The sequence below is a fragment of the Belonocnema kinseyi genome, chromosome 8, assembly GCF_010883055.1.
Source record: "Belonocnema kinseyi isolate 2016_QV_RU_SX_M_011 chromosome 8, B_treatae_v1, whole genome shotgun sequence".
In the NCBI taxonomy this organism is placed as follows: Eukaryota; Metazoa; Arthropoda; class Insecta; order Hymenoptera; family Cynipidae; genus Belonocnema; species Belonocnema kinseyi.
The window spans coordinates 99325987-99331809 of record NC_046664.1 but is presented as its reverse complement, the minus strand read 5'-3'; the positions used below and the strand labels follow the sequence as shown (position 1 = coordinate 99331809).

General features: G+C 34.2%; 1 long non-coding RNA gene across 2 annotated transcripts; it reads right to left on the bottom strand.

Moving 5' to 3' along the window:
- Window positions 1–522: 522 nt before the first annotated feature.
- On the bottom strand, window positions 523–1990 carry LOC117178843. Of its 2 annotated transcripts, none has more exons than XR_004467834.1 (3): window positions 1656–1990; window positions 969–1329; window positions 523–887 (listed from the first exon to the last, which is right to left on the bottom strand). It is a non-coding gene; the product is annotated as an uncharacterized LOC117178843 (long non-coding RNA). The 2 variants fall into 2 exon arrangements; XR_004467835.1 differs by having other exon boundaries at window positions 1767–1990.
- Window positions 1991–5823: the final 3833 nt, after the last annotated feature.

Genomic DNA, 5823 nt, shown 5'->3' with positions numbered 1-5823 from the left:
GATTTACAAAATTATTAAATTTTGAATAAAAAACAATTCAAAAACCTATTTTTATTGTAGGATGCTTCAGAATATATACTCGTACATTGGTTAGGACTTGGCAATTACGAATTATGATTTAACGTTCGGATAATGACGGGATGTTAAAAAATACAAAAGGTCTTGATTTATTGAACCAAGCAGTGGTGTTATGAATGTAGCATATTGAGCGAACTTGCAACCGATTCAAAGAGTACTCAATGCATGGAAAAGTTTCCCAGCACCGTATCGACTTTATTTGCTTCGATATAATGTCAAAATCACTCAAGTCTCATTTCAACGATCTTGCAGACACATTTTCAACTTCATATGACTTCAGGAAAAGAATAGATACACTGGTACTAAACTACAAGACCATAAAGTCACTGTATTATGTATTTCTTTAAAGCATAATTTTATTTAACTTAATTCTTGCATTTATGAAACAAGTAATAAAGAAATAGACTTTTGATATAGAGACATAACTCACATGAGTACCCAATGTAAAACCATTTTTGAACGTATAAATGAAGTTTTGGAATGAATAACAGAATTGACTGAACGAGACTGATGCTCTGACGGTATAAGCTCAGTTCAATATGTACAACTGGACTTTTCTATAACCTGGAAATGGATATGGGAATTTCAATAGACAGTCCCCGAAATACATGACTGATGCGTCCACAGAAGTGATCGAGTCTCGCCACGATTGAAATTGACAATTTTATTTCACAAATAACTGCCTGTCAATGTCACTCACATTCGAAGAATGGGTTTAAAGCTTTAAAAGATATATCTGTTGAGGTAATTCTTGCATTTTTAAGGTAATCATTAGTGTTAAATAACATATTTGAACAATGTATTTATTTCTATAAAAGAAAAAATAATTATTGATATTATTGTGCCTTAATTATAAAAATTGATTCAAAATTAAATGATGCAATTTTTACCTCTTCAGTTATCGTTGCAGATGGTCACCAATTTATTGCCAGTTAAAAAATATCTCCATGATATTGACTTCTATCATCAAAAAACAAAGCAATTTTCCGAATCAATAAATAATTGCCCGTTGAAAATAACGTGCATAAAATAGTAAGTGGATGTCTTTTAGGTCGTGGAGTTACAGAGTAGTTCAAGTGGCTGGCAAAGAATCGATGTGTACGTGGGACGCATTAGTTATTTGCGATATTATCGCTTCGACGCGGCAGAGCGCGGGCGTGTCTTATCTTCATCCAAAATTACTCTGCTAATTGGAGAAATCTTTTAGTCCGTAGTGGGCTGCTGAGCTGCTGAACATTAAATTCACCAATGCTGTAAACGAATCTTTGAAAAATTTTTCGCTCCAACAGTTTTATCGGTGATTTGTGCCGTGGGATAGCGATTCTTTTTAAATGACACTCGCACAAACACGAAGTAAAGGAGAATGAGGGCTGCGCAGAGAAACTAGAGAAAGGATTCGTTAGCAACCAGAAAAAAATACTTCTTAACATTTTTAACAATCAACTCCCAAATAAATGCATCCTCACCTCTCCCCAAAAAAGAAATTTAAAAAACGGAGAATATTCACCCTTTGTGTAAAATAGAAATATATGAAAGTATAGGATTTTACATTACATGCAATAAGAGTTATGTATTACCTGATGTTAAATTAATTTGATTGATTGCAAATATTGTCATTAAAGTGATGGTTAGCTTTGATCTGATCGTAAGGAATAGAAATAAGGATTTTGTAAATGACCAATCAACACCTCTTGTATTTTCGTTCGCTCACTTGAAGAAGAAGATGAAGAAGAATAGAAACGAAGAAGGAACACATCGAAAAGTAGTCGGCAGGCTGCTTCTGTCTGAAAATCTTGGCAAAGTGATCAACCTTCATTAGTCGAGAAAATCCTGTGCAAAGACTCTCTTACAATTTGTCTCAAGTTTTCTTATATGGGTAGGTGAGATTTTAAGAATTCGCTCTTCCAAAAGATCTTCTTCATCCTTCTTTTAGCCACCCTTCTTGAGTATTTGAGAATCCAGAGACGTCACAGTGCGACGTCAGCAAAGCTTCGCTTGTTTCATTCCTGTCACTCGCTCATCCATCCTTCCTCTTTTTCGCGAAGTAATCAGCAAATCGCCCAAGAACGCCGTCGGGCGGATAGAATGAGGGGGAGATATCGGGGATGAGGTACCAAGCGGACCAAGAAGCCGATATAACTCGATTACTCGTCGAATGGAGTGTCACTTTGCCAAGTGTAGCGGCCAGCTCAAGAGGAACTTCGTTAAGGGCATGTGATACTTAGAAAATTGTCGATTTTACCAGTTTTAGATTCCCCCGGCTTTTTTCCTAGGATAAGAAATATTTTGCCTTCAAAATCTGGGAAATGATAGCGAATATGCTAACGGACGTCCCCACATACTTTTTTTGTGTTTTTTATTAAAAAATTTTTGATATTGCTAACAACGTGCATGTATATTTCGAGGCTATGTGTGTTACAATTCACCCGAGCGTTACTTCCAAACTACACAATATTTTTGGCCGAAAACTTTGGACTTACAAATAAACAGAGTAACTAATCTCCCGGAACTAACCTTGTTTGCAGGCAATCAAAAAAGTTTATTTAATAAATTTCCAGATTATCGGAAAGGCAGCGATGAAAAACGACGTAACCTCAAAATAATGCATATGCATAAAATTTTTTATTTAGCACAATCAATTTTTTTGTTATTATCTCTCAAAAAAGAGTCCGGGGACGTCCGTTATATTATTTTATAGCATCTCCGAATTCAGTTTTTAAAACTTTTCATTTTTGTGGAAAAAAGCCGGAGAAACTGTAAGTATCACATGCCCTTAAGGTATCTCTTCTTCTATTTGAAAGAAATAGAAGCTCTGAATGATCTTATAATGCTAATCTAGGGTAAAAATTTATGCTTTTCAATTTATTGAAACCAATTAACCAATCATTCAATGACACCATTCACTTATAGAACTGCCTTGTCACAGGCCCATCATCCGAAAGAAGGTTATTCTTCGGTATTCTAAATCATATTTCTGCACGTCCGATTCTTTCTTATTCTTTCTCACTTTTCCTGTTTTATTTCCTGAAACTTATTATAAACTTATTTATTTCTTTCATTACAATTTTGTTTAACATGTCATCAAATGCGTGCCCGAATTTAAAAAATGAGGAAAAAATGTAAGAAAGGAGCTCAACTTTATCGCAACGGATATTGCACTGTTCGATTTTCCACCATTTTTAGCAGCAGTGCTGAGAATCCGTGGTTGACTAATAACCTGCGAGGCCGTAAATTTTTTACGGCCATTAAGAGGTCACAACCGAGGCGCGATTTCAGGATGCAAAGCTTTAGTGTGTACCGATACTATGTGACAGCGCCGCATTTTAATTGGGCCGCCCATTATAATCTGTCATGCAGCCAGACGTCTCCACCCAGCTGCTTCAACTCCCTTTGCATAAATTACTTCATATTATGCGGACTATAATTTTAAATGGGAGCATCTTATCGAGTTTTCATTATCTTATATGTTTTCCAGATCCAAACGCAATATGACGTTTGCTTAAAGTATCTATAGTTAAGAGTTCGATCAGAGGTTTCAGGAATAAGTGGTTTCTCAAGTTGAACAACTGAATTCTAAAAAAGGGAATAAAATGTTATTCTTGATTAATGTAAGGTCAAATATAGGATAAGGGGGCATCGCCAACCAATACACAGTGGTCAAAAATCAGAAAAAGTTGGCCAAAATTAAAAAATTTTCATAAAATGGGCCAAATTCGATTACTTACGGGGTTTTGAGGTGGCTGATTACGAATCCAATGTCGAATAGTCAGAAGAAAATGACGAATTCAATATGACGAACGACTATGCTAAATAAACGTTCGATTCTTTTCAAAATTCGTATAACCGGGTTTTCAAAGTCGCTCATTACGAATCCGATATCAAAAATTAAAAAAAAATGGAGGATACAATATGACGGACGAGTATGCTAAATAAACATTGGATTCTTTTCGAAATTGGTATAACGGGGTTTTGAAGTTTGCTGATTACGAATCTGATCTTTAAAATTCCGAAAACAAAATGGCGGATCCAATATGGTGAACGAGTATGCTAAATTAACTTTTGATTATTTTTCAAATTGTTATAACGGGGTTTTCATGGTCGCTGATTACGTATCCAATTGCAAAGATAATTTAAAAAAATTAATGGACCATGGATCTAATATGGTGGACCTTTATAAAGGCCCTAAAAGGTCATTATCTATTTCGCAGTTACTCTAAAGCTCTAAATGAAAAAATCTATACAATAAGAAAATCAACTCAAAAGATATTTAACAAAACCGTGTATACATTATGAACTTTTATGATAGAATTATAGTATAGAATTTTTTTATCTGAAGCTTCAGAGTAACTAGCGAAATATTCGAAAATTGAACAAAAAAATTGATATAGTAGGATACATCTTATAAAAATATCAGAAAGAAGCTCAATCTTGATAAAATTTCACATTCGTTTATCATGAACGCAGAGTATGACTTGCATACTCTCCTTCCGACTAACATCCTGCCATTTTTTGGAGACTTTAGTGAGCGATACTTTGATATTCCTTTTCATGTTGTTTGACATCTCATAAACGATTCCCAGCTTCACAGAAACATTTCTTTTTCTATAATTTCTAAGCATTCTTTTTGGGCTTCGAGGTGATTTGAATTTTACGAGATCGAATATTTCCTTCCTGGTCATTGAAAGAGTCTTATTGCCAGGTACAGGTTCTAAAAAATGCACAGAAAATATTTGTTAATACAAATTTTTTAATTACAAAAATAAGAAATAAGCCAACAAAGCGAAGAGACGGGTCACCGTTTCGCCGACGTAAGTTCAATTTAAGGTTAGGTTAAGTTTGCATGAATATACAATACTACACAATGTCAAAGTAATTCAAATAAGAATTTTGTCTACATAAATCTTTACTTTTAATTTAGTTACTAGTTTTTAAGAATGGTTAAAATTTTACTTTTTAATTTTTAATTATTATTTATACTTTTACTTTTTGAGTCCACCATAATAACGCGATATTAGTTCAACAAAGATCAACCTCGAAAGTTCTTTGGAGTGATACATTGTAATTTGTTTTAAAACAAATGAATGCTTGCGTTTCGATTCACAGTTCTGAAATTTATTAGGCAAATTTGTTGCGTCTCCTTCAAATCTTTAGGGAGGCTTGGAATTAATTTACGTCTAGCTCTATAAGCAGCTAATTTAATACATTTTACATCATCTACTTTTAAATCATCTAGAAAATGGCGGGGAAGCGAAGGGCTGGACATTGGTGGACTTACGGCCGTAGTCTGTGCAGTAGAAGGGGACGTTCGCTCCCTAATCATTGTTTGAAACTAAATATCTCGGTGGAACTCAGTGGAACATTTTTTATATTCATCAAATTATATGGCCTCGCGTTTTTTCTTCGAGACGATTTCAACCGACTTTACACGGCGCTTTTAAATTACAATCAATAAAATCATGATTCACCAATTAAATAATATTTAAGTACTTACTTTTCAGAGACGATTCCATTTTGGAAAAAAGAAATTTGTTCACCATTTCACAAGTTATGCGTGTTTTTCTGCAGTCGTTTTTCACTTCTATCAATTGTTTATCAATCGTTTAGTAAAAAAAGAAGATTTTATTGTCATTGCATGTCGCAATAAGTTTCAAATATACAGTCTGTCAAGTTAAAGCGTGGGTGGCTTTACTCGCAGTCGGTAAGGTGTATCGACATGATTTTGGTGTCAAAATATTAAGAAGAGCT